A 20,678-nucleotide genomic window follows, 5' to 3' on the forward strand; every position below is an offset into this window, starting at 1 on the left:
CAGGCAGAGTGCAGGGTGCCAGGTCGAAGTAATAATAATGCTGCTAGTGGGAGCTCAGGTCCCCTCATGTGTCTTCTAAGGCCTTTTCACCATCCAGTGGTGGGGTAGCGGTCTTCATCCCTCGGGGACCAGAACTTCCTCACTTGACAAGATATCGGAGTGGTCGTTGGGTCTTAAATCTAGTCACACATCAAAATCATTAAGAATGGCCGTGAAATGCAGATTCCTGGGCCTACCTGGACCTACTGGATCAGAGGCTCGGTGGTGGGAGTCGGGGATCTGTCATTTTTAGAGCTGTCCCCCATGATTTCAAGGTACTACACGTATGTGCACAGGCATCTGGGAGTGACAGCAGTAGATGATCTGTAAGGTTTTTTCCAGCTCCATTGTTCAGTGATTCTAAGGCCAGGGAAGAGGTGGAAGAGGTCAAAGTTGTCTCTTTTTCGTTTTTCCTTTTGCAGCCAGAAACCACTTGGGATGTGCAGGACATGTAGGGTGGAGGTGAAATCATTGTACCCTGACACAGTGACACGTGAGTGCCATGATGGCGAAAAGACCCTTATGTGAACTGCCAGAGAAAACAGCAAATCCCATCAAGTTCCCTGCCCAGTAAGTACTGCACTCTCAGACCATTTTTTCCTTCTTTTTTTGGCCAGGTGGGCTGGGGGATCTCCCCTTCCGATGACTGTGACTTCACAGGCCCCTGGAGGAGATGGCAGGATTGATAAACCCCACGTCTGTACCACATGAGAAAGGAAAGGAGTTAGAATTGGCCACAAGTTCGTTATGTGCTGTCTGGACTGGGGAAACCCCAAGAATATTCTGTACAGGGGAACCAAAGAAGTCACCAGAAAACCACAGCGTTCTCAAGGTGCTGAAAGATCACAGATGGATGACTCTGGAAGGCTTCTTGAAATGTTAAATGGCATTTTCTACACGTCCTTCATCCTCGACCATACTCCTCATATGGATTTGTTGAAAACACAAGCTCATACCAGGCTGTCAAGGCTGAGGAAGAGCAAGAGAACATGGGAGTCCTGGAGAAGGAAAACACGGAGAGAAGCTGGAAGGCAGAGACTGAGTCTGAGACCGAGAAACTCCCCAGGGAGCGGTAATGACAAGCTAAGCTGGAGGCAGCCCGAGCAAATGAGGCCTGGCCCCTGGCTGGGGGCTTGCCCTGGGTGGGTTGGCCAAAGCTGAGATGTCAGCCCTGATTTCTCACAGACCTGCCTCGCCTCTGTCAGCAGTCTGTTATGGTGGCAGTGGGCCACACCAGGCCAGCCTCCAACAGAAGCCTCAGTGTGGGGTCATAAGTAGAAGAGAGAAGTGACAGGAGAATGTTGTGGGTCTCAGAGCAGGCCAGGCACAGTTCAGGGTGTCAGGTCAAAATAATAGGAAGAGGCCGCCTGCGACCCAGGAAGCCAAGGCTGACGTTCAGAGTTCCCCCATATCCTCCCTGCTCAGGCCAGCCTGAATTCACTTCATTCATGTCTTTGTTTAGAAAAATAAATGACTAACCATCTGTTCAAGACTTGGTCCTGTTCTAGGAGCTATGGATATACTCTACCCTTAAGGACTGGTGTTTTATTTTATTTTATTATTTTTTATTATGTTATGTTAGTCACCATTTAGTACATCGTTAGTTTTTGACATAGTGTTCCATGATTCATTGTTTACGTATAACACCCAGTGCTCCATGCTCTACTTGCCCTCCTTAATAACCATCACTGGAAGGGCTGGTATTTTAGCGGAAAGACTAGCAGTAAAACTGGGGGTAGGGTGGAGAAAGTAACTATGGCCAGGTAGTAATGAGTGCATGGACAGGAACAGAAGCACAGAAAGGGGAGAGAGAATGAGAGGAGGTGCTATCTTGGTTGAGGAGACAAGGAAGGAAATGGAGAGCGAGGGTTTATGCCATTTTAGGTGAGGAGATAAGAAAGTGAATGAAGAGGGGCGCCTGGGTGGCTCAGTGGGTTAAGGCTTCTGCCTTCAGCTCAGGTCATGATCCCAGGGTCCTGGGATCGAGCCCCGCATCAGGCTCTCTGCTCAGCAGGGAGCCTGCTTCCCTCCCTACCTCTGCCTACCTCTCTGCCTACTTGTGATCTCTGTCTGTCAAATAAATAAATTAAAATCTTGAAAAAAAAAAAAGTGAATGAAGAGTGACAGGGATACAAGGAAGGGAATGGAGAATGAGGGGATGTGCCTTCTTGGAGACAGGGAAGGGAATGAAGAATGAGGGAAGATGCTATCTTAGAGAGAGAGAAACAAGGAAGGGAATGGAGACTGAAGGGAGGCGCCATCTTGGATGGGAGGAAAGAAGGAAGGTCTTCAGGAGAGATCTGAATGAGCCAGAGGAGTACATGAACTTCCCCATCTCAAAACAAACAAACAAACAAACAAACGCCCCCAAAACCCTCATTGTGCTCTGGCCTCAGCTTTTCTTGTGCTTTAAATTTCAGTGTGCATGTCCCATCTCTAAATCCTCCTTGCATACCCCACACCTGGCGGGGGCCTCTTCTTTGAATATATTTATCACTTCATCTAATGATTGCCTATCTGTCTTCTTAGGACGCTGTGAGCATTCTGGGGAGAGATCACAGGGCCTGATACAGTGCTTACACATCAAGATGTCCAAGCTCTGCAAAATGAAGGCATGCATGAATGAATGAACTCAGATAATAGACCCAGGTGGGCGGGTCCTGTCTATTGGACATAGCTCCTCAGAGCCTAGGGCTTTGGTATGAGCCTGGAGAATCAGCCGTCAGGGCATCCCACAGCTCCAACAACCACTTTATGACATCACAGCCCCTTCTACTCACTCATTCACTGACGGCTTCTTCTGGTGGGATGGTCCTGGGTTCTGGACCCCAGGTCGAGGTTATTGGTACAATGACTATACATTCCCAATGAGAAAATAAGGATGTGGTCTGTCATATGATATGGTGGGTACTGGAAGAAATCTGGAAAATGTCATCTGGATGCTGAAATATTGGAATTCCCAGGAGTCTTCGATGTATATGGAAGAGGCAAAAGAATACTTGGAAACAGGACAACTTCAAAAAATTAGACCCATGTGGTAACCATAATTACGAGACTCTCAGCATCAATTTCAAGGCTGTCTCTCTGGTTTATGCCCCACAATCCACATAAGCCAAGCAAAGTTGTGGCCCTGAGGACTACCCCACCCCTCAGACCCTAGGTTGGCTCCTTGAGGACCCTGGAACCTGTCCCCTGTAACTTGTTCCCAGATTCTCCAGATTCAGGGTTTCTTCTCACAGTGGAGGTTGAACACAGTCACCCGCTCATGGGATGCGGCATGCCCCAAAAGAATTAAAATGATTCTGAAATCCACATGACCTCCCCCGGACTCAAGGAAACGAAAATTCTGTCCTAGTTCCGTCTTGTAGAACTTGCCACTCAGTCTGGTTTTTGCCTCCTTTTCTTTCATGTAATAAAAGCTCAGCTCTGTGGGTAATTGCCTTGGGAAAACCACAGGCTGAGATTTGATCTGATTATGCAGCAAACTGCCCCAATGCAGGCCCTTGGACCGTCCCAGGGGCTGTTCCATGGACAATATCTCTGGCCTCCCAAGGAGTGGCAGGGGAGGCCACAGGCAGGCATGGCCACAGCCCTGAGCGGCTACCTCCTGCAAGGTTTTGGGGAATCACCAAATGACTGCAACAGGGCCCCCCTTTCTGGCCTGGGAAGGATGTGATGACTCGGTGTAAGGTTGGGGTTTCTGTGGGCAGAGAGTTTGAACTCTGCCTTTTCCCAGCAGTTTCTGCCCCAGGGCAAAGCTTTCCCACCAAGCAAACAGCCACCCCTCGGAAACACTCTGACACAGATGTGGTGCCTAAGAGGCGGTTTCAGCCTGGTTTGTGACCCCCCGCCCAGGACACTTCTTGTAAGTCTGGGGAGCGAGTGTCTTCCTCAGACACCTGCCCAGAGTGGTCCACGAGGAGTGTGTGGGGCCACTTGAGGTCAAGGAGATACCTCTCTGCACAGGACAGGAAAGGAGAATGGCAGGCAGACATTTTGGATGGTACAAAACTCAGGCACGCCTAGGCCAACAGAAAGAGGGCTGGCTCTGGTGGAGGTCAAAGTGCAAGAGTCCTCCTGGCGACCGTAGGCTTTGCTGATTGCATGTGACTCCCTTAATAACTGCCTTTGCATTGTCTGACAGGCCCCTTGACCTCTTTCTTTCTTTTTAAAGGTTTTATTTTTTTATTTGAGAGAGAGAGAGCATGAGCAGGGGGAGGGTCAGAGGGAGAGGGAGGAAGCAGACTCCCCGCTGAACAGGGAGCCTGACATTGGGCTCATCCTAGGACCCCAGCATCAAGACCTGAGCGGAAGGCAGACGCTCAGCAGACTGAGCCACTCAGGCACCATTCCCTACACCATTTACCTCTTTCTTTACATCCCACCTTGGGGGGCCCTGGAAAATCCTTCCTGAGCAAAATGAAAATCAACAACCCCACTGAAAACCCGGCCCCCCACTGATCCCTATGTGGATATCTGATTTTCATTCACAGAGGGAACCCTCTGAGTTCTCTTGTTCTGGGGTCTCTACCCTGCAGACTGGACCCTACCTGGATATGTACCCACGGCTTGCAAGCGGAAAGGGCAGTCATGACCACAAGCTCTTTGCAAAAGGAGCACACTCTGGAAAATCCGAGGTCAAGGGAAATACCAAGGAACTCTTCCTCATCCAAAACCTGCAGGACAACCTGGAGAGTTTTCTGACTTGAGAGCTTGGCCTGGTCCCTGGCCCGGTAAATCTTGGGCAGAGTGTCTCCTAGTACAACCCCAGAGTAGGGACATCCAGATGTTTACAAGATCAGGCCTCTGTGTCTTTTGGCTCTGCTGCCAGATTGGGGATCAGAGGTGCTCCTCTTTTATAGAGAGAAGCAGACAGAGAAGAGTGCTTTCAAAAAAGCTCATATCGGAAGTGGTGACTTCTTTGTCTGGTTGTGTAAGCCTAGGGGAGGAAGCTGATGAACAGGAACCCAGGGCAGAAGACCAGCACTCTCCAGCTAGGCAGCCTCCCTGCCCTCTCCCAGATCAAAAGGATCAAGCATTTCTCCAACAAATATTCTAGAGTGTCGGTGGTGCTAATCTCTGCTTGGAGCTTTCTGCCTAGCTGCAGCTCCAGACCATAGAACCCACCTCCTCATTCCCTGACCTGCTCTACTGACCCTGCCCATCACCCCGGCCACTGCTGGGACCTGCCACGAGGCCCTGGTCCATCCTCCTGTGGGAGGACCCCAGACCCGCTCCAGTCTTGGCCTGGCCCCTCCATCAAGGGGCAGGGGTGCTGAGGCACAGATGGGGTCAGAGCGTGGAAAAGAACAAGCCATGGTGTCCGGACTGGGAACCTTTACATACTCTGGGGCTATCTCTAGCAATGACTTCCTCAAGCTTAGTGGGGACTACAGACAACTGCAGAGAGCTGCTTTTAGTCACATTGTCTCAAACGATGGGGAAGCCTAGAATGCCAGCTGCCAGGGACTTGGAGATCACACAGTACAAACTGTTTGTGTGATACTTGAGGATACAGAGGCTCAGAGAGGTGATGGATCTTGCCCATGGTCATCTCATAGCTGGGTATAAGTAGAAGAGCTGGAACTTAACCCTTGAGCCAATTCCTGTCTATACCGTTCCTTCTTCATTTTTCACGAGTTCACTCACTCTTTCTGAGCTCTCTCAGGGAGCAGGGGAGGAGTCCCCTGATTCTGCCTACGACTTTGATGCGAGATGCCTTTTGATGGAGAAGCACATTAAAAATAATTCCTTTAACCTTTGAACTATAATGCTTCTACCCTCAATTCGTAGGAACAGTTTGGCTTCTCCTATGTCTTACTGGAGGACCAAGAATGCGGGGATGCCCTTGTGAAGCACAGCAATTGCCGAGCTTGTATTTGAAGATGACCGTGTCTCTGTTTCCAGGGCAGGGGAAAGAGAAACCAGGCTTAGCTTTTGAGAACAGTGCTAATATTTACTGAAGTAAATTCTACCTTCTGTGCACAGATTTGGGGTGCTGAAGATGCATTGTTTTTAGTTCCTTATACATGTCTTCATCAATGTATGTACTTCTCTCTCTCTCTCTCTCTCTCTTTTTAAAATTATTTATTTGACAGACAGAGATCACAAGTAGGCAGAGAGGCAGGCGGGGGCGGGGGGAAGGGGGGAAGCAGGCTCACCGCAGAGCAGAGAGCCTGATGCGGGGCTCGATCCCAAAACACTGGGATCATGACCCCAGTCGAAGGCAGAAGCTTTAATCCACTGAGCCACCCAGGCGCCCCTGTATTTCTCTTTTTAATGATCCATTTACTTATCCATCCAGATGCATTTCTGGAATCCTACCACCTTCCAGAATTATACTAGGGGCTAAGGATGGATAAGTGTCGTCTTTGCCCTCAAGCCTGACTAATGAACTGATGGGCTACAAGGGATAAGAGCACAGAGTGTCAGAGCTGGCAGAGGCTTCCCGAGTCCAAACCCTCACCTAGAGATGAGGGAACTGACATTCAGAGAGAAGAAGGAACCAGCAGTCACCGGGACATCAGATCTCTTTCTTTCTAGACCACTGCTCCTTCCAACACAGGGCATTTTCAGTACCGCCTAAGCCATAACACAGTTAGCGGGTCTGAGGTTACACCAGTAACCAAGACGGTGGCAGGCTGGCACTCCCCAGACTGGGGCACTGCTTGAGAGAGCTCAAGCAAAGCCTGGGGTCTCTGAGAATTAGGGAAACATAGCCCATGTTCCCTCGGGCAGAAAAATGGGGCTTTGTTTGTCCATGATCCCGTGATACTTACTATGGTGCCAGGTTGGCTGAAGATGCTGATTCAGTGTCGGGTGGGATGGAGGGCAGATGGGTCGATGGATGCATGACTTTGCTAGTGGGTATGATCGGAATCCCCAGCTGAATGCCTCATGTTTCTTGTGTCTCTCTGGGTCTTTCCTGTATCTCTGCTTCTAGTACCTTTAGTGCCTGACTGTGCAGAATGGGCCTGTGCCCATCCACTGATCCCATTAGCTTGGGCAGGAATGGTGTTACCCCAGGATAGAGGCCATGTGCTGTCCATACACACACCGACTGGGGGCCCTGGTCCTGGGTTGCATCTACTTGGGCTGTCTTTCTGTAATTCATTGTAAACTCCCTACTACTGCTTGATCTCTAAGTATTGATCCAGTCCTGGGGACACAGAGGCATATACCCATGCTTCTCCTCGGGACACAAAAATGCTACAAGGCAATTCCAGGCCATCCCTACCAAGCACCACAAGAGATCCAAGACAGGTGGTGTGGCATGGTGAAGAGGAGGAGGGGACTGGTGAGGGCTGGTCAAGTGCTAGTGTTCTTAAGTCTAGAGGCATTAAGATACTTTTTCTTCATGTCTTCACCTGTCGTACTCGCTGCCCAGGGTTGTTGAAGGCACATCAGTGACAAAGATTCTCTGCTTGACCAAACCCTAGGCAGGCTCCTGAGTCCTCTCAAGGAGGCCTCAACTTTGACCCATTAGGTCTTGAACGAAACAGAACATAATTACTAACAGCTCAAGACCATATCCCTGGAATGCCCCCTCTTTAACGTGCCTCCTTTAACGTGCCAGCCTTAGAAAACCCAAGGCTTCCAAAAGAATTTATTGTTTGTTCCAGGCAACACCTGAAGATAGGGCCCTGTCTCCCAGGCTCTGTGGGAGGGAAGGAACCTAACTTGAATAAGAACCAGTTAGCAAACCTAGAAGGATTTTCTAGGGACCCACCTCCTTCCTGCTTTTTGTCATTTTTCACTCTTCTGACTCTTCTGAATCTCTACTCACTTACTCCCTCTTCACTCATTCTCTCTTTAAATCACCCAGTCTCCTCTGTACACGTGGAAGTTGAATTCAGTTCACACTGGCCTCTTCTCCCTATTGCAAGAGTATGTTACTAATTTAAGATCTGTCCTGACCACTTTAACTAGCATCCAGCTTTGTTTATCTCTGACATCAGATGCGATAAGACCGGCATTAGACAAGGTCAAGGTGTACGTCACGCTCCCCGCTTGCGAGCACTTCGTTACATGTGCGTAATGCCATGAATGACTGGTCTGGCTCAAGACCGCGGACCACTATGAGGATGATTAGCAGGACCACCCAGATTCCCTTAGGAACGTGAGTTGGGGGGATATGGAGATAAATGAGCAGAAGCAGCCTCAAGAAGAGGCTGGGGCACTGAAATTAATAAGCCACGTTGGAGATGAGACATAGACTGAAGCCACAAACCCCAATTGCTGTGGCCCCCAGAACTGCCTTGGATTCTGGATGACCTTTGCCTCCTAGACTCCGCAAGGCCTGTTTGTATTATGATTCCTGATCTTCCAAAGTCTCCCCCAGTGGCTTTACTATAAGCCCCATTACTTGAGACCCAGTGAGTCTGGTCCTTGCTACCAAAGTTGCCCAAAGAGAGAACCTGGGAACGCCAACCATCAGTCTAAGGCCTGGTTAGCTACTTGCTTCTTGGGTGCTGGGTGGACATGGGAATTAGGATGGAGGAGAACACAGTGGTGATAATCCCTGAGGGGAGGCAACAGGGGAAAGTAGAAAGAGCCTGATTCTGGACTCAGGAACAGGGTTCGAATTCTGGCTCCACTATTGGCCAGATTCAACCTCTCTACACCTACCTTCTTCTTAAAATGGGTATAATGGGGGTGGTTGGAAGCCACATCACACGTAAAGACCTTGGTACATCAAGGGCACCCGTCACTGGGAGCACCCCCCCCCCCCCACTGGCTGTCCCGTACTTTGCCTAGCAACTTGTGGGTCAACCCTGAGAGGTCTTCATGGGTTGCTGAGGATGCCTGATAGACAGTGGCCTGAGCTGGGATCATAGCCTTGAAAGCTTCTTTGCGAAGTCAGCCTGCTGTGTGGGGAGTGGGGGCGGGGGGCTCACCCCTCCAGTTGGATTCATCTCCTGACTTCCTCTGCTCTCCCCAGAGCTCAGTTCCTGGCTTCTTAGTATATTAAGGGAGGGGGATAGGGGCGTCAGCAGCAGTCTGACTCCTGCTGTCAGCAACTTTCTGCTCACTAATGCGAGCTGAATGTGACTCCTGAAGCAAAGCAGCTTCAGAATGGTCCAGGAATGCAGCGCTCTGGCTGAGGCTGCTCTGGGGCTCCAAGCACAGACCTTACAAATCTAATAGGTGGGGTTTTGCTTCTCGAAACAAATGTTTCTTTGCTCTCTTTGCCTTATAAATATATACATAGGGAAAGCAATTTCCCAACGCAGGCTGGGTCTAGTCCAGATTCGCTTGGCTCTGAATCCTTGAACCCCAGAACTGGAAAGAGCCCTGGATGTCAGTCTTGAACCCCTGATCCCACTTTAAACAGAGGAATCCTCTCCACTCTGTACCGGTCTTGACAGGGGCTCATCCTGCCTCCCGTGGGAGCCCGTTCTAGGAGTTTACAGCCAGGATCTGGTTTCATTTACAGCATGCTGGCATCTCTGGATGGCCCCAGGGGTTTTCATCCAGATGACTCCCTACCTTGTTTTCCTCTATATGCTTCGGGTTTCATAGTTATTGGGAAGCAAAAGGCAGAATATCTTCCTCTTTCTCCGGCATCTCGTGAGAGCACAACCACGGGAGTGGTTTCATCACTGGGTCCCTCAGCAGGTCTGAGAGGACAGCTTAATGGCCAGTGGCTGCCATCTCATAACCGGTTTCCAGGACTGGGCTAGGCTTAGAAATGTCTACTGCCCATGGAGCTTGTCTGCCTCTGGCTCAGAACTGCCCCAAATCCAAATACGGCCAAGCCATGTTCTAGACAGCGCCCCCGGAGATTTTAAATCAAGGAAGGCCTCTGAAGGGAACTAACACATACACAGGTCCTATGACATACCAGACGCCGTGCACAGTGATTCATATGTGCATTCTCTCATTGATTCTTCAAGACAGATCCATGAGTTTATCGTGAATTTCACGTCATAGAGGAGGAAATGTGCCCAGAGAAGCCAAGCAATTTGCCCAGGGTCACACAGCGGATACCAGGGAGAGCCAAGGAGAAGATCAAAGGCCTTTCATTTTCAAACCACAACGCCAACTACCAGGCTAATACTTCAGACAAAATTTAAAAACGGCTGTCTTCTTACAAAAAGTGCTTTTCACCTACCACCCAGCAGCCCCACGGGGTCTGCAGGAATTAATGTCTTTAAGAGTAAGGGAAGGAGCCTTGGTGTTAAGGTGGTTCTGAGGCCTGGGCTGCAGGTAGGAATCATGAAGGGGATGCTTTAAAATCTAGCCCTGCAGGGGCTTTGAGCAATTCTTGGGTAATATCTGCGCACCTCGGGGTGGAGAAACACTGCATGAAGAACCAATCGGGCATCAAGCCCCGGCTATACAACTTACCAGTTGTGGGACCTTGTAAGACACGTAGGAATCACCTCCTCCAGGAGGGCTTCCCTGATCTGTTGCCCCAACAAACACTCCCCACATATTAGCAATATTATACCATCATTCCTTCTTTCAGGTTTGTGTGTACTCATCAGGGTAAGCTCCGTGAAAGGGAAAGCTGTTCAGCACCCTTGTGGTCCCCATCTGTGGGAAATGTGGTCGGTCCTCACTTGTGGGCACAGGGCTTAACCCATTGTACTGAGTGAGTGAGTGATCGGATGTATGAATGGGATTCACAGCTTTCTGCTGGGCTCCAGGAACAGAACTGGGCTGGGCTCTGGGAGACTCTGCTTGGCTGTGCATCAGAAGGGCCCCCTGGAGCCCAGGGCACTTTGCTTCTAAAGACTAGGAGAGGAGGGAAACCTAGCCTGAGTCCGAAACATCACAGCTCTCTTCCATTTGTTTATCCTGCCTTTCAGGCCAAAGCAAAACAAGTTAAAAGAAAGGAGGTTGTGTAGAATAGAAATAAACACATGGGGCTGGGAAAATAGGCTCTGATTTTCTGCAGCTGCAGAGTAGAGCCCCGGGGATAATTTGGACCATCTGCCCATTAAGGAAGTTGAACTTTTCATTCTCTTGTGAAGAAAGAACTCCCCATGGCCCCCGCCAGCCCTCAGCACAGGGGCTCTGCACGCCCCCCCCCAAGGTGGGGGATGCTGGGCTCCAGCCTTCTCTAGACAGGACACTGCTCTCTTCTCTGACATCTGTGGGAAATGTGGTCCTTATGGGAAGGACAGAAGCCATCCCACAAGCAAACTAAGGAATTTCTGGTCAGGCTCTGCTGGAGGGCATCACTTTTAAAATGCGGTCTGGCCTGTGGGTGTGTTTTATAAAATGTTACTTCCCAGTGGTAATCTGCTCTTAACTTAATATGGTGCTTTGTGCCTCTTCAAAGCACTTTTGTGTCCCTGGTTTCATGTTGATCTTTGCAGCCCTCCCCTCAAGAGGGTGGTACTTATAATACCCATTTTCCAGGGGGAGAAGCTGAGAGTCAGGGAAGGAAGTATTACACGATAAAGTGGCCACACTAGGGTCTGTCTCCAGCCCCAGGGGCCACTGTACTTGGGGCTCACATGGGGTGCTCGGGCCTTTGCTTGGTAGAAAGAGCGGCACAGATACTCCCAAGTTAGCACTGAGCTTAATAGGCTGGATTTTTTTTTTTTTTTAACTGTTTTTAATGTTGGTCTTCCCAACTCTGTTGCCTATTCTTTTGGAAACTGGGAGCTAGTCTGGTCTGATTTTCTTTCTCCAATGCCTTGCTCATGGCTGCCCAGCTCCTCGTAGAGGTTCGCGCTGATGTGTCTGATCAAATAATAAATGCTTTTCCTGCCCAGCTCTGAACCAGGAGCTCACCCCATCACACTGGGAATGCCCAGAGGGGGATTTGTGGGAATTTACAGGGCAGCCCAGTGGAGAGGTGGAGTTCTTTGCCCTGCTTTTGCTGTTGGGCATCTCAAAGGGCACTGAAGGGTCAATGAGTGGCAACAGGCCTTTAGGAGGAGAAAGGAAGGCAGTTGAGCCAGGAGAAAGTCAAAGCCACCGAGCTCTCATTTTATCACGCCTATAGCTGTAGGAGGCTCCAAAGTTTATATGGGATTCCTCTAAAGTCTTTGTGGACCTGCCGCCTTTACCTCCAGGTCCCCTGTCCAGGACGGGTGGCCTTTGTTAAAAAGGTACTTTCCCCTCTGCCCTCACCACACTGTCCCCACCCTGCCCTGTCTCCTCTCTCAGTTCCATTCTCCTTCAAGTTCAGGGTCTGAGAGTCCTTGGCTGGGATGCTTCCCAGCCCTGCTATTATAACTTTTTGAAGGCAGAACCTGCCTCCAGCACCACGTACACCGTGTTCTAGATTTATGACCTTGGGCGAGTAATTTGACTTCTCAGCAGAGTTTCCCCATCTATTAAATGAGATAACGATACATGCTTTAGAACGTTACTCAGAAATATGTGTGAGCTCCGTGACTGGGGCGGTTGATTCTCAAGAAATATTGAACTCAATCTAAGACCCAAGGATCATGCTGGGGGTGGGGGAGGTTGGAGGGGAAGTGCGAGGACCGAGGCACTGCGGCAAGGGACTGGCCCAGCATTTGAGTCAGTGAGGAAGCCAGCCGTGACCCCCACCTCCCCACCGCACCATCCACAAGACCTCCCAGGATGTCCACGGGCTTGGCCTCCCGCTTTCATCTTCTCTTTCTCACATCAGAACTCTACAACAGAGCCCTTTCGGAGACAGACAGAAGGCTAGGACTCAGAGAAGTCGGTCCCTCTCGATAACTGGTTCCAAGGACACCCCAGCGGGGTTCGCCATTGTCCAAGGGCAGGATGGGAAGCGGAGCCACTTATTTAATACAGAGGTGGCTATGGCTGACTCAGTGACGTCACAAAGCCCACACGCAGACCTCCCAGGTTCAATCCGCAGGGCCTTGGGCAGGCTCTACATCCAACATCAGAGCAGGGAGAGCAGGGTGGTGGGATTAAGAACAATTCCTAAGTTTGTTTGAGCTGCTTTCTCCATAAACAGTTTAACCACGCCTGGTTTTAATGTATGCCTCAACTGAAAACTTCTTCATACAAAACCCACATCAAAGACCAGAACTTCAGTTCTTCCGTGGTTCCAAGGTGGTGGTGTTACAGAAAATTCGCTGTTCACCTTCAGCCTGAGGTTTATACTACAAAAAGAGTTTTCTTCACAGGCGTCTGGGTGGCTCAGCCAGTGAAGCGTCTGCCTTCAGCTCAGGTCATGATCCCAGGGTCCTGGGATCGAGCCCCATGTCCGGTTTCCTGCTCAATGAGGACTCTGCTTCTTCCTCTCCCTCTGTCCACCCCCACATGCTCTCTCTCTCTTTTTCTCTCTCAAATAAATAAAATATTAAAAAAAAAAAGTTTTCTTTGGGGCAAATCCCAGAAACCACCATGTGTTTGCCAGGGAACTGGGAATGCCAGTCCTTGCGGGGGCTGCTTCTAGCCTCCTCTTGGAAGGATGAAGACAGCAGTGTCAGCTAAATGTGGGTAATAAGAGCAACAAAGGCACGGCATGTGATGCTCCCTTGCTCGCTCACCCTGAAACGAGTAGGTGCTTCGGGAACAATCGACCTCTGCTGGCAGTATGAAAGAGCCCCACATGTGCTCAGTTAGAAGGAGCAAACCTTCCCAAATTTCACCGACACACCTCATCCCAAATTCCTAACATTAGTTGCAAACCAGGGCTTGCTTCTGTTCCAGCTTGCCCTTGGCAAGGGCCCTCGGTTGGGTCCTGCTTTCACTTAGCTTGTCTGCGGAATTGGGGTACAGTTGTCCCTTGAACAACACAGGTTTGAACCACGTGGGTTCACTTATACGCAGGTATTTTCCACTAAATACAATACCATTCCGTGTATATATGTTTATTCGATTCCTTATAATTTTATTTTCTCTAATGTACTTTATTGTGAGAATAGAGCTTATTGTGAGCCTGCTAATGACCTCTTAGCACTCCTCTGCCTCCCAGAGAGCACCCATTCCCGCACAGGGGCTCTGCCTCTCCTCACCCAAGCAGGTTTTCCTCACCAGACCCACACTGCAGCTCTTCCTCGCTCCCCTTTTAGAAGACACCAATAGTTTCCATGCCAAGCACTCCAGCACTCACTGCCCCCTAACCTCCCCCGCCCCACTCTACCACCTGGTTTCTTAAAGGAGCCAGATCTTTTGTTTTTTCCAGGCCCTCTTGAATTTATCTTAAGCCAGTCACACCAAGGGCAGCACAGATTAATCTGAACTGAACTGTTTTCTGCACATAGTGATTTAAAGCTCTCCTGAAAGGGGTCACTAGGAAGCTTTCAGGAAAAGTCGGTAGATTTGTTTTTGGAAGGCTTAAGATAAACTCTTGGCAAAACAGAACGTCTGGTAGGCCAGATCCCATCCTCTGCAGAGAATAGGAGGTTAAAAAAAAAAATGAGGACATTGCTGTAGGGGAGGCTGAGGGCCTGGCCTCTGCGCTGCCTTGCCAGTGGGGCCAGAGGGGACTTGGGTCTCAGGCTTGTGATTCTGCAACCTGTGCTGCTCCTCTGGAGCTCACGTCTCATCTTCTCCTCCAGAGGACTTTCTAAAGGGGGAGCAGCTCAGCCAAGAGAAGGAGCAAGAGCAGCAGAGAAACGTGGACTTGGAATGTGGACTTTTCTGGGGGAGGGAGAGTCTGCCTACTGTGATCCTGGCCTTGGTCTCAGAGTTGAGGGTCACTGCAGATGGCTGAGGCTTCGTTTTCATGACCTTGACTTGTGACCCCTTGGTCCCAGTTCCAGTCTGCTTCTCCCCCTGGCCAGTCACCTCCTGTTGCAGCCGTGTCACTCCCTGCTTACACCCATTCTGGCTTCCCAGTGCCCAGATGTCAACCCTAAACTCCTGACCACTCACCCCCATATACCTCTCTGGCCATAAATCTCATCACACCAAACTATTTGGGTTTATTGGGCAATGCTCTCCTGTTTCATGCATGGTTCTCTTCACCTGGAATACCTGTGCCTTCCACACCCACCTGTTGGACGCCATTTTGTCAAAGACACCTCATCAGAGGATTCCCACAAGAGCAGGCAGAATTCACCTCAATATATAACATCTACGATAGTCCTCACCACAGGCCACTGTGATCGTGTGTTTGTGAGTCTTTCTCACGTGCTAGACAGTGAGCTCCTCAAGATGAGGCCAGACCTGACTCCTCTTTGGTTCCCCAGCCATCAGCCAGTTCCTCAGTACCAGTTTGCCAAAGAAGAGAATAAAGCAATGCTCTCCTCCCTAAATGTTTCCTTCCTGTCACGTTTTGTCTTTTCTTTATGATGGAAGTGAGGGAGATCAATCTGTCTCACCTCTGGTCCCTTCCATGGCCCGCTCCACACCAGCCCCAGTTTCTGACCCACGGGCTTCTGGCCTTTGCTGTCTCTGTCATTCCTGCTCAGTTTCTACCCTGTTCTCTAGTCTATCTACATCCTGGTTGCTCATTTCTGGCTCTCTGGCGCCTCCCACTCTGCCTCAGCCCGGACTGAAAGCAGCGTTTGCCACGGGACAACTTTTCCAAGTGGACCCTGTGTCCCTATGCATTTTCAGTCACTAGACATAGACTCAGGGGAGGAGACACTTGACTATCTCCACACACACAAACTTGTCCCCATCTCCACACATCTGTCCCACCCACGCTATGTGAGGATAAAGAGAAGGAAGGAAGGGTTATGCGACCTGAATGAGTGTGTGAGGGCCTGCTGTGTGCCGGTGCAGCCGTGGATGTTACGCCAGTCAGGCCCATGGGCTCGGGTGACCCAGACCGAGGGAACAGGGGAAGCAGGCCAGGGCAGGGCTTTGCTGGTAGATGCAGAACCCCTGGTATGAAAACTGGGCTCTGGCCTATTGTGGAGCCACAGGTGGCCAAGGTGTGGTGAAAAGTAAGCAAACTCTGAGACAGGAAAGAAGACCTTCGAAGTGAGAATTAGCACTTTCATATCAAACCCACTGAGAAGAGACAGTGGGCCACGAGGACCGCATGCTGTCAAAGGCCAGAGAGAAAAAAGGTAGTCCCAGGAGGCTGCAAAGGATGGAGAGTGGGCTCGAGGCCTGACAGGCCTGATTTAGAAGCTGGCTCTGCCTTTTATGAACTCTGGTGACCTTGGGCAGCTTCCTTCTTCTCTACCATTAGCCTCCCCCTCCCTCGAAAGTGACAGAGCCATGCCTCCTGAATAGTACTGTGAGAAGTTAGTGAAATATTGTGCACAGAAACTTGACTCCTCTCCATATGAGTTACATGGCTGATAGTAATAGTAAGCGAGTGGTTAATTTTTCTTAGAAATGTGGTTTACTTTTAGAGTGTGTTGTTGCTGTGGTATGAACGTTGTATAAGGAATTACAGACATGCACACAGTTACATTAATAAAGAAATGTATTTGCATATAAAAGGTCTAGAAGCTCTGTTTCTCAGGGCCAGCAAGAATGCTAATTGCAGGTGCCAAACGGATTCCCCGGGCACCCTGGGGCAGCTAAGTGTAAGTGCAGGGATGGGAAGAAGGGAATTCATGTACTCTGAAGGACTCTTTGCATTCCTTATTCTAACACAGAGACAGAAATATTTCAGCAGCTGTGGAAAAAATTGCCTAGAAATCACCTCCCAGTTAATTTCTTTTGAGCTTACACTACACAACAGGGGGCTCACTGCTCTTCCCCCCTGCAAACTTACTTCCCTAAATACTGAAAACACACACAACGTGTTAAACATTTTTCAAGTTTTCTGAGATGCCACTGAGAACTATCAGCAAGCACTGACTTAGAATTTACCCCTGGGTCATTCTGCATATTTTTTTTCCACAGGAAACCAAATTGAGGAAAAGTTTTCAAACAATTGGAACTTATATCCTGCTTTAAATTCATGCTGTGAGACTTAAACAAAACTGGATCCTTAACCCGCCCCTGAGCTGCAAAAATATTATTTATTTTTCCTGCAAATGGACCATATATGAGGGTAAAACAAATGTCTTTCTGTCTTGAGATATGTATATGTAACTTTTTTTCCTGGCCAAATTCCCAAAAGCCAAACATCTAACCGAATGACTGGTATCAGCCTTGCCTAAAAAGAAAAGAAAAGAAAAGAAAACTTGACCTCTTATAAAGCAGAAATCAGATCTGGATTCTAGACTCAGTCTGAACCATGACCTGGCCATGGAATGTGGGGATTCTCTCCAGCACGGTCCCTATTCAAGGAATGGGGCGGGGGGGGGATTGGGGGGGGGCGCTCAGGAACAGGAGAGGAGTCGGTCTGAAACCCCATTTGGCTCTAGAATCATATGACTCCACATCAAAGCATAGGTAAACAATCGCAAGATCCTATTCTGAAAAATATTTTAATACTGACTCAAAACACGGTCCCGAGAAATCCTCCGTAATGCCCTCGTCAAAGGAAAGCCCCCAGTTTAGGATTCTGACCTGTGGGGTGTGTAACTTGGGTCCCTCATCAATCCCTTGATGTAGTAATATCCCCACCTGCTGGAACTTTAGGTTTTTGCTGCTAAAGGGGGGAGGTATTTGGTAAAGCTTCCCCAGGCTGAGTTACCTGAGGAAGGTTCCTCTTCCACCGTGTTCCTTTGTGGAGGAGGCCAGAGCTCTGGTTCTGAGTCTTCTCCCTCCCACTAGATCTTATGGTGGGGCTGCCCTGGGCTCTGGGAATGACAGAACCTCCCAGAAGCGGGCATTCGGTGCTCGTCAGAATTTCCACACTTTCCTGAAAGATGATCTTTGGCTTCCTCCTCAGAGTCTGGGTCCCAGGGATCCAGTTAACGCCTCTTGGGCTGGAGATCCTTAAAAACCAAACCCGGAGTCTGGGTTTGGTGTGGTCAGAAGCAGGCCACTGGGTGGAGGCCATGGGAAAGCAGCACACCCGCCCCTCGTGTGGGGCAGTCCCTAATTAAGTCAAAGGTTTCCTTAAATCCATATCTCCAGGTGAGGGACTCACTAGGGGCTGACTCTTCAAGACGGGGTCCTAAGATCTCATTCCAGAATTGGAGAAGCCAGAGGCCTGGCTTTTCTGTTCTGCCTCAGCTCCTGCCTTGGGAGAGTTTGCCTTCCACTGAAAGCCTCTGGAAGCAGAGGCAGGCTGGCTGGCCCATCACTTACATCCTATGCTTCCTATGTGACTCCCATGTTCCTCTGCACCCTGTGTAAAGCCTCCTATCTGTGGAGCCATCTCTGCTGAGCCAGCTCCCTTTCCAGGTCCATCACCCATGGAGATATTTTTGGGTCCTGTCAGAAGACTGCCCTGAAAAGCTTAGAGCTTTGCGTCAAGGCCACCATCTGAGCTCTGGGCTCCAGGGAGGGCGTAGCCTCTTCAGGGCAGGAAAGAACGCTGTCATTCCCTGGGGACGGGCTGTCCTGAGCTGACATCAGCCTTTTGTGGTGAGGTCCAGAGACTCCAGGGCCAAGTGGACACAATGCCTTTCCCCCCTGCTCCCCACCCATGCCTGGGGGAGCCCCACACCGCTGTGGCTCAGCTCCCCACACTGCGCCCTCGGCCCCACAGCCCAATCCCATCGCAGAGCCCAGCCAGCCTGGCCAAGAGAAGCGAGGTAAATAGTAATGAAAGAGTCTTTTTTGGATTCACGGTGACTGGCAACCAGCACCTCTTCCCAGGCTAGCAGAGACCTCCTCTCTCCTCTCAAGTTGATTGAGGAATAGTTGCCAAAGAGTTCCTGACAAGAACCTCCTGCTATGCGGGCAGCATTGCCGATCTCAAAGGTCATCTTTCCACAGTTCCTCCCTGCCTGCCCCCCCATCAGGAATTTTTTTTTTTTTTAAGATTTATTTATTTGACAGATAGAGATCACAAGTAGGCAGAGAGGCAGGCAGAGAGAGAGAGAGAGAGGAGGAAGCAGGCTCCCAGCCAAGCAGAGAGCCCAATGCGGGGCTCGATCCCAGGACCCTGGGATCATGACCTGAGCTGAAGGCAGAGGCTTTAACCCGCTGAGCCACCCAGGTGCCCCAGGAATTTCTTATTTCACAGAGCTAAATGCCACAGTCCTCCTCAGCTACACTGGCAGCCTTCCCTCAGAAAGCAGTCACCACACAGAGCCGAAGGCAGCACCCCAAAGACAAAGTACAGTGCCCAGTCCATTAGATAAGTGTGACTTGGATCTGTTGCAGATGTCCTAGATCACAGCCAGACTCCCTTCTTTTGTCTTCAAAACTCTCCTTTTGGCTCCTAGCAAAGTCCACCAGGTCTCCTCATCAAGCCAGGACACTCCCACTTAAACCCATGGCTGCCCTAGAAAGGGGCTAAGGACAATACTAGAAAGGCTGCACCGCCTGAATTATTCTGTGGATTCTAGCATCTGAGGTAAGGTGGATGCAGTGAGCCCAGGAAGCTTAGGCATAGCTTGTCCTCAGGTATGGCCACCACTTCAGAGTGACAAAGTGCTGTCACGTACATTTTTCCTGTTTGATCCTTTTTTTTTTTTTAAAGATTTTATTTATTTATTTATTTATTTGGGAGAGAGAGATCACAAGTGGGGTGGGGGAGGGGGAGAGGGAGAAGCAGACTCCCCACTGAGCAGGGAGACTGACTCTGGTCTCAATCTCAGATCACCACCTGAGCCAAAGGCATGTGACTCAGCCACCCAGATCATGTGACTGAGCCACCCAGGCACCCCTCCTGTTTGATCCTGAATCACTACTCTGGGAAAGAGAAGGCCAGAGGAAGTAGGAGGCAAGTTCAAGTTTCAGGAGATCTTAGAAAAAGGTGTTACTTAGGAGAGAGGTCTCCTTCTTGGTTCTGCATGACTGGGATGGAGGTATGATTTTACTCCTAGAACTAAAGACCAGCCTTTGGGAAACCCTTGGTCTGGGTCCAGTGTGTGAATGTGCAGTGGCATCAGTCCCTGAGTGTCACAGCAGAACCTGGGTGCAGGTGCTCTTTCCCCAGCCCGGTCTTCCCAGAGAGCCAGGACTGGAGCACAGATGCCCCAAGAAGGAGATCATCTGCTCATGGCTACACCAGGAGTGGCAGCATTCCAGAGTCCAGCAAATACCATATGCTGGTATTTTGTTAAACCTTGGCTAGGAGACTCATTCTTCTCTGATAATATCCCTGAGGTTCTGTATGTAGCCCTTTTTGCGGGGGAGGGGGGTAGTAAGGGGAAGAAACCCTAGAAAACAGTGTCACAACCAGATAGGCTGGCCTCCCTTGTCAACATGTGAGGGAGAACCCTTGTCAGAAAGACCGCCATTTCTAGACTCGGTGCTCTGCCCAACTACGAGATCTCCAACATCACTGCTCAGTTCAAGGCAAAGGAGGAAAACAAAAGGGATTCTTCTTTGCCTCTGCACCTTTCCCCATGTAAGCACCAGGGAAGTCAGCATGTCTGAACTAATTTCTGGGTATCACACAGAATAATAATATTCAACACATACTGAGTCCTAACCACAGTCCAGGCATTATAATAAGCACTTTATGTGAATTAACTCACTTAATTCTCACAATGATCCTATGAAGTAAGGATTCCTCTTGTCCCCATTCTATAGATGAGGAAACTGAGGTGCAGAGATTTTTTAGCTATCTCGTGAGGCAGGCAGGAGGGAGCACAGGCAGCCTGCCTCCAGATCATTCCATACAACCACTGGGCGTATACCATTCCTGGGTTGCATCCCCTGGAGTACAGCTGTCTCTTACTGGGCCAGCAGAGCCTTGAAACTGGGGGTGGGAGTGGAGAGCTCCTCTGACACTGGAGCCCTGGCCCATGGTT

At 49.9% G+C, this 20,678-nt stretch overlaps 1 protein-coding gene across 3 annotated transcripts in view; it reads right to left on the bottom strand.

Annotated features, from left to right (window-relative positions):
- SCARA5 (scavenger receptor class A member 5) overlaps nt 1-20,678 on the bottom strand; it is a 119,167-nt gene that overhangs the window by 13,507 nt on the left and 84,982 nt on the right. The gene's annotated exons all lie outside the window — the stretch shown is intronic.

The sequence above is a fragment of the Meles meles genome, chromosome 2 (assembly GCF_922984935.1).
Source record: "Meles meles chromosome 2, mMelMel3.1 paternal haplotype, whole genome shotgun sequence".
Classification (NCBI taxonomy): Eukaryota; Metazoa; Chordata; class Mammalia; order Carnivora; family Mustelidae; genus Meles; species Meles meles.